This window comes from Neolamprologus multifasciatus, chromosome 2 (assembly GCF_963576455.1).
Source record: "Neolamprologus multifasciatus chromosome 2, fNeoMul1.2, whole genome shotgun sequence".
Taxonomy (NCBI): Eukaryota; Metazoa; Chordata; class Actinopteri; order Cichliformes; family Cichlidae; genus Neolamprologus; species Neolamprologus multifasciatus.
Window position 1 is genome coordinate 16,168,670 of NC_140440.1, and position 21,715 is coordinate 16,190,384.

A 21,715-nucleotide genomic window follows, 5' to 3' on the forward strand; every position below is an offset into this window, starting at 1 on the left:
TGTTTCCTCAGATAAAGTCAAACACAGGGCGGTGCAGAGACGTTTAAAGGGGCAGGTGCTCAAAGTTAAAAAGGGGCACATTGAACCAGGCTGAATAACAACTACACACATTCATCAAGAATCTAATATGTGATCACATCATAGTACATCACTGTTGTGAGGTGGTGACAATGCAAAGCAAACGTAGCCTGTGTTTGACCTGATGGGCACAATGTTGCTGCGGGGGGGTTTCTGCTGCTCCTGCTGCTGATGGTGCTGGAGGGCAGGGCTGTGTTGATCTGAGACTGTAGACATTAAAAAAGTTCTTAGGAGAGATGGTAGCTGATTAAACAAGTGTCATGAGATAATAATAAAATGCGCTTGGAACCATAAGGCAACAAAAAACTGTTAGAAATAAACTCGGCTCTGCCTGTGAATCACTCTTTGCTTCTGTTCCTCCTCCATCCCCTCATCTCATTTACCACTCTCCACTTGCTGTCCATCTGAGAACAAGGCACAAACTGCTATTGCAATAAACTATTATTTAGTTATCCACACTCAGCAACTGTTGCTCCTAAACTACAATAAAATGATGCCGGAAAAATGTTATAGAAGCAAAACATTCCTGGAATACCTCTCCAACATCTGGTACGTGTGTCATTGTTACCTGTGCTCTTTGTAATCCAGCTGCTGAGGGATTTAGTAGCCTCAGACAGCTCCTACTGTTTCCTCCTCGTGTCCTTACCAGGCATGTCTGGACAATGTTATATAATGAGTAATAATTTAAAACATCTATACACATAAAACACACACAAGCATGTACACACAGTGACATTTTAGGCCTTCTTCAGAATACTGTATATACCATGGCCACAAGTTTCCATCATGTTGCTGATCCAGAATCCTTCCCTTATTATTTATTACTAGAGGTACAATAATAAAGCAATGAGAAAAAAAGTAATAAATATGAAATAATGTATTTATGATGATTCAATTTGTTTCACTATCCACTCTGTGCAGGCAGAAAGTTTATTAAATGTTTAAACTGCAGAGATACAAGAATTTTACTGCTGTAAAATCAGCATTTTGTCATATTTAAAATATAAGTCTAAAATAATATATTTCTTAATTTATGTTCTGTAAAATACAGTGTGTGTTTTTTAAATATCACAATTTTAATAATCCATAATTAATTATGTGGACATGCATATTACATCATTTTTAGTGAAATATAATCCCCCCAGAAAGGCAGGAAAAGCCCAGTAACTTACTTTAAAACTAAATATGTTCCCTATGACCAGCACTACTTGTGCAGTTAATAAAAGGACAGGTAATGTTTGTCGCGCTCATCAGTTGCCACAAGACAACTTACCAACGTGTTCATAATAAGCTAATACTCCTGTGTGCTATAGACTACAGTGTGCGCTGTACACCTGCTTACTGGTTGTGTCACATCAGTCTGTGTCTCTGAGTTAATTTGTGTTTCTCCTACTGCTCCGGACCGCCCAGGCAGAAAAAATGTGCGTGCTGTTTGTGAGCTCGTAATCAGCGCGTTCTGCTGTCAAAGGCGATCATTGGTTAATGGTCATCATGTGACTGATGCAAGCCAGATCCTTTTATTTAGTAAAAATGTGATTAATAGTTAAATATTATTGTGGCACAGACAGGACTCCGCACACACACATAAAAAAAATAAAAAATGTAAAAAAAACCCAAAATTGTCTCAACAAAAGGGCACTTTAGGCACCCATCAGCATCAGCACCCCCCCCCCCCCCCCCCCCCCCCCCCGATTGTTCAGATTGGTCGAGCCTCTTGATTTTCAGTAAAAACTGCAAGTTACAAAATCTCTTGAGTTTCCCTATAATGTGTCACCTGTCTGGAAACAAAATACAGAAATGCAGAAAAATGAGCATCATAATGGTGTCATGACAAATCAATAAGAGACCAAAAACCAGGCTAAAAGGACATTTATTATTCGACTATAAACATGATGGCAAATATGGAAATGTTTCTTTGTTTAACTGCTGTCGTAGTGGAGCCTTTCAGTCCCTGTGAAAACCATCCCCCATATCTGTGTTACTAAAACAGTGCTGGACGATAGACATGAGGTAGCCATGGACTTATACTGATGACATCAGATATCAGAAACCGCTAACATACACAACAGTTGAACAGATCTGTGATTTGAGAAGCTCTTCCTTCAGTTTCCACACTCCAGCTGTTTTTTATTGGGTGATAAGTTAGCAGCTGCTCTCACAAACATCAGCCTGGCTGGACTGTAGGGTGAGAAAGCTGTTCATTTTGCTCATAGATTAGTCTAATGTAAGATATACTGTTTAAAAACAGACCTTGTCCCCTAAGACAAGAATGTTTTTGGAACTGCTGAATTCTGATGAGGTGAACACAACCTCAGTCATCAGTCACTGATTTCTTCTTCTTTAAAAAACACTTTTGGCACGTTAGTCCTGCTTCATAGTTAATGACTAAACTGCTTCATGCAACAGATTAGTTTGGACATCAGGTACATCAGGTTTGCACTAAAGTTATTGCTGGAGTTTATTGGATATATCTATTTGAATCAAGGAAAAGGCGTTAGTCATATAAAACAAAGATGTTAACATACTGTGCATGTGCATGGAATTACATATCAACAACAACAGTGTTTCACTAGAATGTAACCATAGTGCATTCTGCTCAACCATAACCATGGATGGATTATGAACCTTGTGATACTAGCATTGACAGATATTCGGTCTGTTTTTATAATGATTTATGTTACAATGAATTTGAATCCAACATACTCATGCAGATATGCCCCGTAAAGGATGTTACATACTCTATATACAGTGTTGATAATGCGAACAGCTGTCAGATATAACAATAATAATGGATTGCATTTATATAGCGCTTTTCGGGGCCCTCAAAGCGCTTTACAATGCCACTATTTATTCACACTCACATTCACACACTGGTGGAGGCAGCTACAGTTGTAGCCACAGCTGCCCTGGGGCAGACTGACAGAAGCGAGGCTGCCATATCGCGCCATTGGGCCCTCTGGCCATCACCAGTAGGTAGCTGAAGTGTCTTGCCCAAGGACACAATGACCAAGACAGATAGAGCTGGGGATTGAACCGCCAACCTTCCGGTTATAAGATAAGCTTGCAAACCGGGCACGCTCCGTTTTGCGTCACTATTTTTAAATCCCTGTAGAACCGGAACCACGTAAGCTAGCGCAATATTTTTTTTTTTTGCATATGAAACCAGAGGAGTTGTACTTACATTTTATGCCATCAGCTTGTCCTAGGTCACGGTTTCCTTCCACATACAGCTTTGCAAAAATTGCATAAAAACCACTTGCAGCAAAAAAACCCATAATATTCCAGAAACACAGTTTGCCGATCCGATCAGCTGTTTGTAACACTTCCTAGGTTGGAATATCGCAAACTATCTTATGTCCGCCATTACCTGCCCAAAACCAGAAGTGACGTCATTTTTCGCGGAAGATGTAGTTTTTTACTTATAGGCCTTATAAGCCTATTCTGGTGTTTTTAAAAGTCATATTTGACTTCATGCTTTTCTGAATAGTTGCTGGGATGCTTAGAACTCAAATTGCACTGCTTTAAATAGTTTATTTTGATGCACATTCTGTTTTCTTTGCAAATTTGCATTATATATTTTTTTTTCATTATTCCTGCAGTATATAAAAATTGGTGTATCTCAAAAATAAAACTATGAAGACACTCAAAATAAATTTCCTGTTGTTGTAAACTATTTTTTGCAACTTCTTTGTATTTAAAGTTTTGAGGGATAAACCTCTTAAATTTCTCTAAGTAGAAATATATGTAAAAAAAAAACAAAATGATTTTTAATTTTTTTTGTAGTTTATTGCGCGTTTTTCCAATTTATGTAATTACTATGGACTTAATGCATACATATTATTAAAGTTTGGGCTATAACAGTTGTATTGATGTATACCAACTTGAAATGCTCCCAAAAATGGCTCCACAGCATGTAAAAATATAAACTAGGCTCTGGCGGACTTAGTTCTATGGTAGGTCTTAAAGGGTTAATGTCATCCTGGTAAGTTGTACACTGTAATATTTCGATCTTCATCTAAAAACATATTTTCTTCTTATGTTTGCACACAGTACAGCACTCTGTACACATAAATGAATCGCATACACACTTATTTATTCAGTTTATTACAAGGTTCTGAACTATTCACGAACATAAATCTGCATATTCATAACCCCACTTTGGGGTCTGTGCATGTATAGATTACACAGATCACACGGAGCACATGTTAAGTCCTCCCTGTTTTATCTCTACACCACTGCCCCATCACCTTTTACAGCCCACAGAAACTTTTTCATGCATGATAAATTTTTACATCATAATCATTTTTATTTTCATCCTGAAAGACGCAGATGAGGTTGTGAAATCATTGAGAGCATGACATTAGCTAATCTTGTTGATGTGTGTTTGCTTATGTGCATAAGTCTATATGCAGGAACACAGGTTTGTGCGGTCATGCATGTGTGGGTCTATCTATAATGCCGTGTGTAGCTCTCCCCAGAGTGTTGACTGTATTTATGTTCAATATGTGTGTGTGTATTTGTCATAGTCTTTTCATAAAAAGGAAGATGAATGAACACTGAAGAAGCCTTAGTCTGAGTCATGCACATGAGCCACTGCAAATCTGTAGTTTGTGTGTGTGTGTGTGTGTGTAATGATCATAGAACAACTGGACAAAAATACCGAAGGTCAAACGATGTGATCTATTTGACTTTCTCATAAACATTATTGAATCACTATATACATGCAGACAGATATGAATCACATGAAGGAGGAAATATGTGTGCGAGAGTCGGGATAAAGAGAATGCTGTATGAACAGCTATCTAAATGACAAATTTCCATATAAATGAATGTTCTGCACTCAGCCTGAAAGCCATAGTGATTCATTGTTATGCATGTTAAAATGCAGTGTATTTGCTGTGACCTTAGCATTCTGTCTGTTTCACTATTAATTAGGGTTAAAGGTCAGTGTGCTCTTTAATGTATTAAGAAAACTTAGAAGAAGAAAGAAAGTAACAGAAGCCACAAATTACCAAAGTTTTGTTTCATCTGCGCTGCTTTTGTCCAACTAGTCAGGCATTGACAAACTACACACTGCAGCAAACGTTGACTTCTGCTTACTACAGATGTTTGCATTATTTGGACACTGGCACTTCCTGAAAACTTACATTGTTAAATTCTTACAGAGTGTTTTACTGAGGATTTGACGTAAAGTGCTAGGAAGTGCTCAAGTAGCACAAAGAACATCATATATCACTACGAGGTAAATCAGGTATAGGTAACAGGTTTAGGATATATAAAGAGGCACATCTAATATTAACTCTTAATTCTCCAAAAATGCTGAAACCAAAGGAGTTTTTTTTGTCTTTAGGTATAACAGCAGCATTACTCCATCGATCAGTCAGTGTCCTATTTTGGTCCAGACATAAAAATGTACATATATTAGAGAAAGACATTTGCTCTAAATATTGCAGTTTTGGATCAGTCTTGTGGAATTTGGCTTTTTTCTCTTTACTCTCCATAATACATGAAATTGAGGCTGCGTATATCCACATTCTCAGAAGATAAACTGTAATATTATTGGTGCTAAATGTGTACAGATATAATTTTCTTCCAATCATTCTTTAGATATTTTATTTGTTTATGATCTGCAAAAATGTGCAATATTTACTCCGATCATAGTTTTCTTTTCTTTTTTCCTGGTCCTCAGTGGTTTGGTCTTTACTTGGTTTTTGCTCCCCCTCTGGCCAAACTACTCAATTACAAATTACACACTAATTACAAACTACTAAAAGAAGAGTCAAGGCTAAAACGTTTCAGTTTGTTGTTTATTCTTATTTTAAGCAGTAAGAAGAAGCTACAAATCAAATATTGAAACTTAAACTAGTGTGACTAACTGGTCGTCTGGTTGCTGAAGGCCCCCGGTGTTTTTGTTTAAGGTGTTTCATCCCAATGATTTATACATGACCAAGGTTTCGAGTTGTTAATTAAAAGATGTCTCCACATGCCAAATACATTGCTATGATTGCAGTAAGTGTTGAAGCACTTATTTCATTATTCATGGTCTGTGGAGGAGCTCCAAGATTCATCTATTTGACATCATCACTGCACTCTGTCTTTCCACAGTTCAGTTTAGAAAAACTGCTCGGATTCCTAAATTATATATGAACCAAAACAGTTTTGTCAATTTAATGTGCTGCTGAAATGCCCCTTACAGAAAGCATAGTTGTGGTTGTATTACAAATCACATTTAACAAAATCCTGTTCCAAGCTAATCTTTATTTTCTGCTAGAAGCGTCTCTTTCATCTGCCTCTCACTGGTACTCGAAGAGGCCTTTGGCTTTAGCACCTCGCTGCAGTGCTGCATCTAAAATTATAACTCTCAAAGTGGGCCAAAGAGATTTTGATTTTTCTGCACTGATGTGTAGGTGCCCTGATGCAGAGTTAGAGAGGTCTTCATGATATGCTCCTCATTCTGTGGAGCTGGTTAACTTTCCCTGTTTACCATTTATAATCATCATGGATGCAGTACCTAATGTTTGATGCTGTCTTTACCATCGCTGCCATCACGATCTTCATCATCTCAGGGGCAGAAAGAAATATCATAGCAACAGAGAAATAATCATTATGCTGCCAGAATGGGTTTTAGGCTTCAAAACAGTCTAAAAATAAACATTGTTACAATAAACAGATCAAGAGCGATTGATTGTTTGATTTACAAAAAAGACTTTTTGGTTTTTAACCCAGGATACTCGGATACGCACGTGGATAAATACTACGATATCAATGGTTCGTGCTGTTTTCACTCCCGTCTTGTCACAAGGCATCAAAAAGCAGCAGCAAGGAAACATGTTGTTGCTTTAGAAACATTTCTATGCAACAGTGCGCTTCATGCCAACTTATGGTTGTGTTGTAAGGTACAATCACATATGTATGAAAGAAACTCTGAACGAGGACAGAAATGAAAGCTGGGAGTTATAATTGTTGTTTTTCAGTAAGCATCTACCACTGAATTTAATAAGTATAATTATGGGCCAAACCAAACAGCCAGCGGTGTTTCCAGGGCAATGATTGGCCACAGATTGCATCCCTCTTACTGTTATTAACACCAAGGATTTACTGTTGCCATCCAATAATGCAGTGGGAGTGGACCGAGTCAGATTATGGAAGTAATTGTACAAATTGGTGAAGCAGGAGCAGATATGTCATGGCTTACTTCCTACTAGGTGGCTGAAAGCTTCAAAACCACTGAGTCTAAAATTGACCATAAATCAACCTGATTGTCTTTTATTAGAACGTCTTGCAGTGAGTTTGCAGCACAGCCTCACTCTGTCTGCCTGAAAGGCCAAGCTGATGACATCACTGGGGTCATGTTCTCAAGACTGATAAAGCACGCTCAGAGAACCACAACTCAGTTGTCTTCACAGTGTGAGTAGTGTTACAAGAAGTTTGGATCACCAGCTGTGCAAAGCAGGCAATCTCCATGGAAGTCGGAGCTGAAACTGAGCCAATCCATCAGAGGTAAGTTCAGTCAAATCCAGGGTTAAAGCTATCACACACACACACACACACACACACACACACACACACACTACATTTATAACAGATTTGTTTTCTGTGTTTTGATTTGCCCCCATATTCTCCTAAAATAAATCCCTTACAGCTCGACAATTGCTCACTAATGTTCACTGCTTTGCTTCATAGGTAAGATGGTAAAATGATAACTCAAGCATCCACCATCTAATTGCTGTTAGCTAAACTCAAACCATGCTTTCCTTTCAAGCAATATTAATTCCTATCATGTCAGAAAATTTAGAACTTACTAACTGGGAATTTCTATCAACTGTCTTCTGAAAAGTGTCTGTGTTAATGTGTAAAACGGAGTGATAGAAACACAGCCGCTGTGGCTCATAATCAAAAGGACCCAGTTAGGTTACCTAGGATCTCGCCTACCTCCACAGTGTCTCCAAACAGTGCCAGATCCTATGGGTGTTTATATCCTTGGTCTAACACTGGACAACATCATTGTCACCCCAGACGAGCTGGAAGCGGTGGCTCGAGATCTGCTATCACGACTAATAGAAAAACAAAAGTTTACATACTATCGACCTTTTGTGTCTCACCTGATAAATGAATAAATAAACAATTGTTCTCAACCTGTAATAAATATCAATCATTTATTTTGTGTAAAGGTGATTTGTGACCCAGAACTTGTTTGGAAAAGCAGTAAAAGTGTCTGACACGTTAAAGGTCTATCAGCCTCACAGAAAGAACAGATAGTAATATTATTACAGCCAAAACACTGTGTTTTTAAGCCAACACAGGTAATAACCTAACAGTGTTTTCTGTAACATTGTTGATTAAGTGACAGGTTTCAGGGCTCAGATTGGACAGTCTTTTTAAGTCAGAGGGGACACCTGCTCGCCAAGCGACTTTCTGATTTGTTCCCATTGAACATTTTCATTTGACAATGACAAATGTGTTCAATTATATTTTTTTTCACATTTGTAACAAATTGTATCTGTCTCAGAAAATCTCACAACCTTAGAGTCCATATCAATCATTGAACAAGATGTACAGCACACGATACCTGAGTATTTCTGCTGTTTTTGTTCTTACAGTTTCTCTGCTCTAACTGTTCCATCCATTCATTTCCTTTACAGCTGATCCATTTCAGGCTCGTGGTGCAGGTGGAGGGGGAGAGCCTACCCACCTCCTCCTGCATGAAAGGCAAGGTACAACAAGGAAAGGTTGCCAGTCTATGCTAGGGCTAACGTAGAGACGCTGACACACTATTAGCACTCACAGCTACTTTGAATCACAGATGTCTTTTGATTTGATTTGAGGGAATAAGGAAAGATTCTGACTTATGAAGGATCTTTGTAGATCCCATGATGTGACCTATGTGAGTGGCTGGCATCAATTATGTTTGTGGATTTTGTCTTAATTAGCTTGTGCTTGTGTCTTGGTGTTACATGAGGTGCCAACTGATAGAATCCAATAAAATGCTCAGACTTTTTGTTGTTGTCAGTTTATTTTGAGGAGTAGGTTTTTCCACTTCTTTGTTCCTCCTTATATTTGTTCCTCCGAGTCCGTCCAGTCTTTTAAATTGCGTTTTAAAACTTATTGTTTTAGTCTGGCTTTTGATTCAAACTAATAAGCTATTTCATGGCTAGTTATGTGTTTTTTTTTACCCATATTGTTCATATTGTTCATATTGTTTCCTGCCCTCCTTATAACTGTTTCTTTTATTCTATCTTATGCTATTGCTCTGACCGACTGTGAAGCACTTTGGTCAACTGTGTTGTATTATTATGTGCTATAGAAATACATTTTGATTTGATTTTCATTCTGATAATCTCCCTCCCTCCCTCTAGGATTATGTTTTCTGAGTCTGTTAGGTTTTGTAATGTTGATTGTCATTTATGCTTAGAAATATCTACTTATATATTTCTAAGCATGTATATATATATAAGCAGCTTATATATGCTTAGAGTTTTATAATTAGTTTTAGATTGGTAGAGGTGTATAATCGATTGTGTAGTGATAGGATGCGTGATCCTTAATAGTCTGCAAAGGCTTGGTGCGCATTCCAGAGTGTTCTGGAATCCACACCTACATCCTGGGAGCATGGGAAGAGGTCGTACCTTGTTCTATTGTTTTACGGTAGGATTAACGTAGCAATATTTGTTTTAGTCTAAGTGCCCTTTGTTTAGATAAACTGCTGGACTTTCCAGACCAGTAGGTTTAGGGAAGTCATTTATGGGGTCATACTCTGACCCCACACACACCACACACACACACACACACACACACACACACACAGTATCCTTTGTTCACATGGATACCTATGTAAGATGTTATATGTTAATGACCCTATGCATATTCATGTAACCACAATAAAAGGAGTGCTATGGGGAACCTGGCTGAGAGTCTGACGGAGGTCAAGTGGTGGAACGACACTTGGCTCCAGGCAGATCTCCCTCATGCATGAGTAACATGAAGAACTTTGCCTACTTTGTGTCTTGCTTTGCTGTGTAATTATATTGTCTTCAACGTTCCAGCGAATAGGTTTAAGCTACAAACCTATCATTAATTGGTCCTTCGAGAGCCGGAGCCCTGGAGTCGATATTCACCGAGGGGAGAAGAGACACGCTTAAAGACTGACGTCAGCCAGGAAGTTCCTGTAGTAAAGTCCCGAGATGTGAGAATTCGTCATCGGGCCGGTGGATTAGCTGTCTGTTTTCTCTCCTTGATGAATGACGATTGGCAGGATTCGAGGCTGATATTACACGCTAAGCAACACCAAGTAAGTTTAAGTCTTTGCCACTGTGTGCGGTAAAGCACGCAACCACTGTGTGAGGTTGCGTTGTAAGTCTTTGCCACTGTGTGCGGCAAAGCACGCAACCACTGTGTGCGGTTGCATTGTAAGTCTTTGCCACTGTGTGCGGCAAAGCACGCAGCCAATGTGTGAGGTTGCGTTGTAAGTCTTTGCCACTGTGTGCGGCAAAGCACGCAGCCACTGTGTGAGGTTCCGTTGTAAGTCTTTGCCACTGTGTGCGGCAAAGCACGCAGCCACTGTGTGAGGTTGCGTTGAGACAATATGCCTAATTTTTGTTGGTTGTGAGCAGTGTTGGGTAAGTTACTTTAAAATAGTAACTTAGTTACATTACTAGTTACTTCTCTCAAAAGTAACTCAGTTACTTCAAGTTACTCGTTACTTTCAAAGTAACTAGTTACTAGGGAAAGTAACTTTGGTTTTACTCAGAATTCTCTTGTTAATGTGTTGCTCCCACAACTTTGCCAGTCTTCTAGCTTGCTCACTTGCCACAAGTGCACTGTGCCACCTACCAATAGAAAGGAAAAGATAATGTGCATATTTCCACGAGAGAAATCCCATGCCTGGACCATCATTGACCGCTGCCATGATTCTAGCCTATGTCACAGCGTCATGTGTACCTTTTACATCCAACACAAAAACTGCAGTCGTGATGCTTTGATTGTACTCAACTTACTGTACTGTAACTCGGAAATTCTGCGTTCTGAATAGGAAGATGTAGGTAACACCAGACTGCAGATGAGCTGCATACAGGGCTGGACGGGGACAAAAAAATCGGCCCGGGCATTTTGACTAGAGACTGGCCATTATAGGAAAAATCATAAAGCCTTTGAATGAAAACAAACGCTGTTGTGACAGTGATGTACACTGTTTTGATGGTATATATGCATCAATCGTTTGTTGTAAGATTGAGATAATTATTTTTTAAAAGCTAGACATTTTAAATGAGAAATACTGAGAAAGAAAAGTATTTCTTTGTGCCCACCTCTCCGTGTTAATGCCCTACCTGCCCCCCTGGCAAAACTTTGCTAGATCCGCACCTGCACAGTTACCAGCTGTCAACTACCTAAAAAGGATCCTGGGGTTATCTGTCTCTCAGAAACAGTTCATAGCTTCCCTTCAACTCATTTATGTCACCTAAAAGGTAAACCTGTTTCTCCATCACCTGTTCAGCTCTGATGATTCAGTAAGGACATCTCCTGGTTTCATCTTCATGTTTCCCTCTCACCAGATAACCAAACCGATATCATGACCAGCAGCTTTTTTGCAGCTGTGGCTCCAGCAAACATCAGCTGATACTAGAAATTAATATTAAATCAATTCTAACAACAGCTGATCAAGCTTAAAAGTGCTGCTGTTGTTTAGCGCGACATCGGCTGGTTTCCTCTTTCTGGCGCAAAGTGGGCGATAAACAAACAAGAGAGCCGATAAGCTGATCATTGATCAGTTTTCATGATTGAAGTAGAAACGGGAGAGGGAGGGGGGAGAATGAAAGAAGAAGAGGCAGCTGTGCAGCGTAAAGACAGAATAACTCCAGCTTTGTGTCTTTTTCATTGTAGCTGAATTACGGGACAAACTGTTCCTTTTCGCCTCAATAAGAAACGCGTAATATTTTCTCTGAATACCAGACGGGACGGTTGGCAACTCTAATAACTTATGAACAAAACAAAGTTCAACATCAGTAACATCATAGCACCCACCCAGCTGTATAGAAACTCCGTCATGCTAGCTAGTACGCAGTACGGAAAAAGTCAGAATAACGAAAATAAACTCCACCTAAACTTGGTTTATATCTGACCCAGATAGACTGCAGGTCACAACTTCTTACCTGAAGTTCAGTTCACACTTGGACCGGCGGCCGCCTCGGGTCTCTTTTCCTTCTGCGTCCCCTTTCCCTCATCCACCTGCTGGCCTCCACCACTTGCCAATGTTACAGAATCTGTGGTGGAAGCTCCGTGATAGCCACCACACGAAGTAACGAGTAACGACCCTATCTAAATCCCAGTAACGACTAACGCGTTCCTGATTTTGGCATAATAACTAGTTACCGTGCTCGTTACCACAATAATAACGTAGTTACTGTAACGCGTTACTTAATAACGCGTTAGTCCCAACACTGGTTGTGAGTGAGGATATTTGTTGTTGTTGTTGTGTTCGTGGTGTTTGTGTGAGTGAGTGTGGAGTAGAACACGTGGTCTGTGACACCGGCCGTTGTTGTTATGATGGGTTCCTAAGCAACCAAGAGTGCGTCAGATTGACAGATGTTTATGCTGGACTTTGCTCCTGGCAGTGCAAAGTATTTAAATAAAAGAGAGCGACGGCTCCTTAGCTGCGCGGGTTCACGCGAGTACGGTCGCGCGGGTTTCATGCGGACCTGAGCCGTGCAGTTAATCGCAGGCTTATAAATGGAAGAGATTCAAATGTTAGAAGTTTTCAGAAAACACACCAGCCTTGAAGAGCGTGTGGAGAAGGCCAGCCCACATCAGCAGCACTTAAGATATGCTCTGGTGAATGGCTTTCCCCCACCCCTTGCTGACACAAAATGTTTATTCTTTAGCTTGCCCTGATCGACAACAGCCTGTGCTCCAGACCATAGATTTAATTGAGGTGGATAAGTGTTAAAAGAATCTGCATTAAGCTTAGGGTTGCTCAAATTCAGTACAATGATATATTTGATGAAGTAAAATAGGCAAATATTTAAACTAATTCCGTGCATAGAGGCACTTGACCTGTGTGAAATACTGTCGTCTTATTATGAGCCACTGTTGAGATATAGAGCACACCTATGAAAACAACTAATATGCTGAACCCTGTATGAAACATCTAAAGGTACATGATGGAGAAGCTAAATTGAATATGAAAGTGCAAGTCTTTGCCACTGTGGGGCAAAGCACGCAACCACTGTGTGAGGTTGCGTTGCGGTCTCTTCTGAGCTGATGAGCAAGCTACACATTATCAGATCGAGAGCTGGCTGAGAACTCAAAGAGAGGGAAACAGAACTATGATAACTATGATAACTGGAGTGTGCAGCATTTCCATGAGTTCAGCTTCTTCTTTCAGATGCGCAGCAGTTTTTCTGCATCTTGACTCGTGTGTAGAGTGTTCATAGCATCAGCATCATGTTTTTGTTTATTTGTTTTGTTGGGTTAAAAAATAATTAAATAAACTTCTGATCATATTTATGGATCACCATGGCACATATCATCAGCCATGTGATTTATTTACGCAGATGAAAAAAGTGAGTGTTAATATGTCTGACGTAACAGTGTTTTTGTGCGCTGTGTAAAAGTAATTGCCTCTGATTGTGAGAGCGGTGATTCTGCAGGTCACCAGCTATTGAAAAAAAAAAGAGTACAAAAGAGACAAAATTTACATTGTAGATGAAAAATAATCATAGGAAAAAGGTTTTGTGTTTATCAGCCAAGAACTACTACAATCTCATTTTCTGCTTTTAAGAAAGGACTGTTCACAAAAACAGAGAGAGAGAGAGAGAGAGAGAGAGAGAGAGAGAGAGAGAGAGAGAGAGACATGTGTGTTGATTAAGCAGTGATGACAATAATGAAAATGTCTTAGTTTGTCACTTTCAGATGAAAAGCAGATCTGAATCAATTTTCCACATGCAGCGGTCGGAAGAAAGTTATAGTTTAACATCATTGGAAACGTTCAGGCCAAGTTACTGGCTGACGTATTTACAGCTCCATGTGTCCCTCAACCTCACAAGCGAGCTCTCACTCCTCCCTGAAGACAAGGAATGCAGCTCCAAAGAGCAATAACATGGCAGATAAAGAGACAGCAGCAAAGTCCTGAGCAAAGAGTCCCAGCAAGCAGCAGCAGTGTGGACAAACAGCATGAGTGAAGAAGAGCAAACCCATCATCCTGCCTGATTGGATGAATGGCACTGTGTTCCCAACAAGCTGCAACTTCACTGTGCATGTGACAAGAACATTTGAGGAGAACTGAGGAGACTGTTGGAGTTTGACATTTGCCACCTTTGGAGAAAATGGCAAGAAGAGACAGTGGAACACAGGACAAAGCTGAAGGACAACTGCCGGCTGTTGGACTGTTGAAGTGGGAGAGGACAACAGAGTGAGAGGAGTGGTGAGAACACATAGGAATTTTGTTTTTAATATGGGAAATCAAAATTTGGGTTAGCAAACCTGGGGAAAAGAAAACTGACTGCTTTAGTTGGAAATTTGAGAAGGAGTCTGAAACACTGCAAAAAGAAACATATACAGAATCACACACACAAGCAAAACATGCATTAACCCTACTAACACAAACACAAGAGAGCTCATGAAGATTAGACAACATCTTGAGCATGTGAGTCTGTTTATCATCTTGTCCAAGTCACCTCGTGTGATGCAAAGACCAGTGGACTCATAGCACATTAGTTAAGAAATGATCAAATAATAGCAGAAAAATGTGTAGGAAAGGCAGCTTTAAGAACATGCCCTGCTGGAGATGCAGCTCCACAGACATTGATTAAACCTGCCTAATAACACAAACACACATGCAATGAAAGTCAGCTTGTTATCTCTCATCAGTGTTAAAATAGTGTAAATTTAACAGACACTTGTTATCAAATGCTGAATTTATCCAATGCAAAAAATTAACTCTCTAGGTTGCAGGACAACAGTTTAATTTTTGTGGGAAAAAAGATTCTGGTTTGACCAACCAGTGATCAGACAATAAATTTAGTTGTTAATATAGTGAATTGGGAGATGCTTTCTGCTTGATTGATGCAGCACAAGTAATTTACTGTATGAGGTAAATTCTATTTTTGTGATAACATTTTGAACATGCATTTCTGTTGTCCTGTCAACTTAGTGGGTTAATAGCTGATATGCAAATTAGTTGATCGTTCTTAGATTAAGGAAAGGTGACTGAATTCTAGCACGAGTGAATGGGATGTGTTGGAGTTTGTTGTGTGTTGAGTGGAGACTCTAAAACACTGAGTTTCCTGTTTTGATGTGCGAGTGAATCCTGTACCTAGATACACAACTCTGAATACGTCAGAACAAACTTCTTTTGTGAAGTGCATGGCAACATGTCACATGTTTTATGATGAAGGGAAACAGGAAAACTGAATAAAATCTGTGGCCTAAATGAGTGAGAAGCACAGACCTGGGGATTAAACTCATAGCTAATAACATATTAGGCTTATGTTGTGTGTTGTGCAGCTGATGGTTGGTTCGGAGTGAATCTAGCTGATGATTTTTCTTTTGTTGTGAACTTGAGCCTGCCAATTAGTATGATGGTATGATAAACCATGCTAATGGTATGATTTACCCTCCTGAGAGGAGGAGCTTGTGTCATGACTTAACAAGGCCTTTTTATTTTGATACTTTCACAGTGCACTGAAAGTTTTGTTCGATAATCTTTGTTTGAGCAGATCTGCACAATTAGAACAGAAAGCGCTGTACGACACATCGTCAAAAAAATTGTTACAAGTGAGTTTCTCCACATTAAAATGGGCTCAGGAGAAAGTCACTTATCTGGGGACAATTAGAAAGTAAGTTCCTGTCCAAAAAGGATTCAGCGAGGTAATCCGATCTAAAGTTCTTCTTTTTCTTTTTGGAATGACGTCATTTTGCTGAGAGTGGAAATCTCAATGCGACGATAGGTTCCACTTTCAGCAAAGAAAGAAAGAATGAATGTATGAATGAATGAGTGAAAGAGAAAAAAAACTGACTGGTAAAAGCTGACAAGACTTGACCACTACTCAAGGTTAACCTCCACCTAGACAGGACAAAGGGGTGGATGAATCTATGTGTGTTTCCTTTTGAAGGAGCAGAAAGATGACAGCAACATTCGAGGTTGCGTGACGATTTAACCTTTTAAATGCCACTTTCTGTGTCTGTGCATCTACCAGGGGTGTTATTCACTACCTTGTGTTGCTCACAGAGGAAACTGTGAGAAAGAGTGTATACATCTGCGCAGCGCTAACATTTGCATTTTCTTTTCTACAGCATTACAATTCTTCATGTGAATTGATCATGTGATTTATACCAGGACAGCTGGTTGATGTTTTTTCCTACTACAGGATTTCTGGGTTTATGTGTGAAGAAAACTGTGTTTATAGGTTATGAGTGGTGATGCTGTTACACTGTGTTTTTGGGAAAATGTGAAGGTTACTTTGACAATGTGAATAACGTGAGAAATTTCCTGTGTTGAAAACTAGTGTCACTTCTTTCCACAGCTATGGATGGTTAACTTTATGGTCCTTTTATAGCACCTCTGGAACCTGTCGACCTGCGTCTGACCACCGGGAAGGTCAATGTGTATTGCTAATGTTTGTTTTTCTAAGAGTACATGTAGAGAATTCAGCAGAAGCGGACAAGTGACATGAGAAAAACAAATAAGAGATGCAGTGTTTATGGAATAATTTAATATGGGGCTCATTAGCTGGCCACTATTGAGCTCATAGTGATTGATGAGTTGAGTGACTTTGCTTAAGAGAAGTCACCGATTACATTAATGTTGACTGAGTACATGGGATGATCCATGTCTGAGGTGAATTATGGAAATAATTGTAGTTTACTGATTTGAGAAAACCTGCACATGACACTTGTCTTGCTGATGCTGAATGCTTTATCACTCTTATGATATAATTGTTTACAAGTGTGAAGTTTGATTTCACTTCCAGATCTTGTTTTCCAGGCCATGATGGTGTGTATGCAGGCTCCTGGCGGAGCCAGGTGTTAAGCAAACTTAATATGCAAAACACACTAACGTCTTTTATTGCAGGATTATAGGTGCTGCTCCAGAGGAGGAGACGCCCTGATGTTGCCTGGGACGTGATCTAGTTAACCTTTTTCTTTAAGACAGGAATCTAGGTTTGATGAGTTGACTCATGGGAGTGTCCATGCGTCAAGAGGAGGGGTCCAGGATTAACATGAAACAATGTTTTTTATGATTGTTGCAGTGATTTGTGTGATTAACAGTTCATTTATGGGTATTTTAACCTATGCAAGTGGTGCATCCATGTTCAGATGAGGCTTTGATGGCCTATAAGTGAAGTTCACTGAACTAAAGAATGTGGTTTGATGATTGTTGATGCTCTCCAAATAGAAGCTTTTCCTCCTAGCAAGGAAATACAGGTGCAGCAGTCATCTCCTGAGAAATCTTCAGAGGCCCAGTGAGAAACAAGAACCATTCCAGGCATAGCTGACAGCCCAGGCAGTGGTTGAGGTCAAAGGTCGAGCTGTTTGGGGCCCATCATGAGATCAGACTTTGGAGCCACAGCAAGGACCACGAAGCTGCGTTGGAATGAGAGCTGTGCCAAGGGGGATTTCCAGAGGCCAACAGAGGAGATTGTGGACAACAGACGGGCACCTGAATGATGAGGGGAGCGTGCCAAGCTCCATCGACAGCGCAGCGGGAGTCCGAGGATGACATCATGATTCTGTGAAAGCACAGGAACCAGAAGCTATGGTGGTGATGACAGCAGTTTCCTATGAACATCACCTAATGTTGTGTCACTGTACTGTGCATACGATGACACTCTGAAGACTGCTGGGATCATAATAGCAGTAAGATAACTGGACCCAGCACCCTTTCCACAGAGGGGTTTTTCTGCAGAGCATGGACAATGGAGGAGTCATAAGTATCCCCCTTGCAGGACGAAGGCCTGAAGTGAGGTGATGGGGGTTGGTAGAGGCCATAAAACTAGAGTGCTGAAGAGGTCTGCAGCTTTGGAGATAACTGAGACCCATGTTGACAAACGACAAACCCAACTGGTATGTTTGAATGTCTATTCTACATACATTTGGACTCCGGTCCTATGGACAGTGATGGAAACAACTGGAAGAGGCATTCATGACACCCTGCCAAACTAAAACCACTCTGCACAGATGATGGGTGATCACCGCAGAGCTGGGATGTTGTTGAAAATGTTACTTTCTTATTTTAACTATTAAATTAACAATTCATTTGTTTGCTCGTAGGATGCAGTTTGCCATTGGATGAGATCAATGAGGAATGGGATAACTGCTAATACATTTGTTAAACTGTGTACTTTTACAGTAATTTAGGGTGATTGACATATGCTGTGTATAAAAATGTTTGCATTTACACTGTCAGACATGAGGTGATCATAACTGGGAACTTTTCTAGCATAAAGGTCAAAAAGGGGGGAATGTTAGGTTTTGTAATGTTGATTGTCATTTATGCTTAGAAATATCTACTTATATATGCTTAGAGTTTTATAATTAGTTTTAGATTGGTAGAGGTGTATAATCGATTGTGTAGTGATAGGATGTGTGATCCTTAATAGTCTGCAAAGGCTTGGTGCGCATTCCAGAGTGTTCTGGAATCCACACCTACATCCTGGGAGCATGGGAAGAGGTCGTACCTTGTTCTATTGTTTTACGGTAGGATTAACGTAGCAATATTTGTTTTAGTCTAAGTGCCCTTTGTTTAGATAAACTGCTGGACTTTCCAGACCAGTAGGTTTAGGGAAGTCATTTATGGGGTCATACTCTGACCCCACACACACCACACACACACACACACACACACAGTATCCTTTGTTCACATGTATACCTATGTAAGATGTTATATGTTAATGACCCTATGCATATTCATGTAACCACAATAAAAGGAGTGCTATGGGGAACCTGGCTGAGAGTCTGACGGAGGTCAAGTGGTGGAACGACACTTGGCTCCAGGCAGGTCTCCCTCATGCTTGAGTAACATGAAGAACTTTGCCTACTTCGTGTCTTGCTTTGCTGTGTAATTATATTGTCTTCAACGTTCCAGCGAATAGGTTTAAGCTACAAACCTATCAATTTATATTGATTCTATAATTGTTTATCCTTATGTTGAGATGATGACTGTTATTCTCTCACTGATAAATTCAAAAACTGTGAGCCAGAAATGCATAGGAGGAACGGTGCAGACCGAACACAGCACTCGTGGGCTGCGTCGACTCAATGTGTAGTTACCTTTCTAGGGAGGTTCAGGTCAACTTTCAGAGGGGTTTCAGAGGAGTCATGTGATGTAGCGATGGTGTAAATTTCCCACTGAAGCATAAACCCCAGAAAGAAGAAAAAGCACAGACATGCAGGGAACTGTAGTTAGACAAAAGGTGAATAACTGGGGCTGGGACACTGAGCCATGGCACAGAGCTGCAGAGTGGAGGATGTATGGAGAACCAGGTGGGTTGCTGGCCGCACAGAGGAGCAAGGGAACTGTAGCTGAACTGTGCAGGGTCCGGAGTATTAATCCGAGCAAGTAAAGGCTGAGTTCTAAAGCGGAGCCGCTGAATCAGATGAGTTTCAGGCCTGAGGAGCAGCACTGAACAAAGGCTGCAGACTGACCTGCGTCTGTGCAGTAGTGTGGGCGGTGGATGAGAGGGCAGCAGAGGTAGACAGTGTGATAAACTTTCAAACTTTCTGCCTTTCCCCGTATTTTTCAATGAAAATATGGTTCTTATTTTATGGCAAGAAAATGACCTGTTCAGTCTGAAATAATATCACTCAATTGTAAAGATAATAAAACTACTAACATGTAATCTTAAATTCTCATATTGTCAAATTTTACTTATTAGAAAAATAATGTAAAATTGAACAACTGCTTCAAAACAGTAACTTGCTTTGGTTGCAGCTGTTTTTGCAGGACGAGGTCAAAATGAATATTTGGGTGATTATGAGTAAGAACATGCGGAATCATAAAATTATGAATATCTGAAATCTGAGGTTCACAAAGAATGTGCTACATCTCACTCAGCCTTGAGAATGTTTGAGAATGCTGTATATCATAAAATGGGTTTTTGCAAACCAGGTTTGCATCCTGTGTCCCCACAAACAATAATAACGACTTTACGCAGCCCAATTTCAATGAGATTTATGAATTAGTCACTACAAAGTAATAATGTTTCCATGTTGACGAGCACAAATTGTTACAGTTTTTTCAAATTTGCAGCCAGTGCTGTTCAGTGGGATGTATATTTGATGTTAGGAGATGTTTTTATGTAGAAAAAGCAGGGAGGTGTCACCATGGCAATGGGGAAAACCTTTAAAATAGGTGTTGTTGTTGTGTTTTAAACAAAACCATGCTAACCCTAGCCAAGAACCTGTTGTGTATGTGTAACCCAAACAACATATATGTAATGATGATGTATTTTAAAATAATGTGAAAAACTGTGACAGGTAGGGTTTAAACTTTGGTGCCATTAAAGCCTGCTGACTTAATCCTCCACCAACCTTCCAAAAGCCAATATGTGGACTTTCTCTTGCATTTTAATCAGGACCTATGACAGCAGATTGATGGGAAAAAGGTGCCCAAGGGCAAAAAATAATGTTTAGCAATTAGTTTTGAATCATGCATGTTGAAAATTCATGTCCAAGTCATAAAAATGCTCTTAACTACTGTTCAACTAGGCTGCTTCACATGTTGTACATAAAACAACAACACTTTTGTAATGTTAAGACACTTAATTTCATATTTTTTTCAAACTTGTAAACTCCTTATTTTTGCAAAGGTAATTAAAAATATATATTTTTAATCTGATCCGATCATGCATTTCTTTATCCAACCAGTCGCAGCAGATGGCCCCGCCCCTCCCTGAGCCTGGTTCTGCTGGAGGTTTCTTCCTGTTAAAAGGGAGTTTTTCCTTCCCACTGTCGCCAAAGTGCTTGCTCATAGGGGGTCATATGATTGTTGGGTTTTTCTCTGTATGTATTATTGTAGGGTCTACCTTACAATATAAAGCGCCTTGAGGTGACTGTTGTTGTGATTTGGCGCTATATAAATAAAACTGCATTGAATAAGTACATGAATAAATATACTGAAAACAGTATATTTAGTATTTATTAACTTTACTCGTTGCCAGATGGTGTAAGTATATTTTAAGAGTACATAGGATACTACTTAACAGGTAAAACTGGTTACAGTTTTGTTAAAATCTGTGGGTTTCTCAGTGGCTTCAGACCACAAGCATTTAATGAATGTGAGTTAGAAAATGAAAATTACACACAGGATTGTGGAAATATTCATTACCAGAGCGTAAGTGACAAGTGTCAGTAATGTTGTCACATTTCATAAACGAGCTCAATGTTCAGCTCACACTGATGAAAATGATCTAGTTCACATTCACATTCCCAAAAATAACCCCAGCCTGGTTCACATTCATGTCTTTTTTTTTTTAAGTTAAAGAGCTGCTCTGAACTCTGCCACTAAAATCTCCTCCTACACTTTCATCCTCAGCATTCAGTCATTTCCTGAAGTTCCTGCTATACCCTGGGTCACAATGACAAAACAACGTCACAGTTTTCCTGCTGACAAAAAGGCCACTGATCAAAGTGACCCGGAGTACCC

General features: G+C 39.8%; 1 long non-coding RNA gene across 1 annotated transcript; it reads left to right on the forward strand.

Annotated features, from left to right (window-relative positions):
• Positions 1-1,758: 1,758 nt before the first annotated feature.
• LOC146524149 (uncharacterized) lies at positions 1,759-21,136 on the forward strand. Its single transcript, XR_014876836.1, has 2 exons — positions 1,759-10,689; positions 12,528-21,136. It is a non-coding gene; the product is annotated as an uncharacterized LOC146524149 (long non-coding RNA).
• Positions 21,137-21,715: the final 579 nt, after the last annotated feature.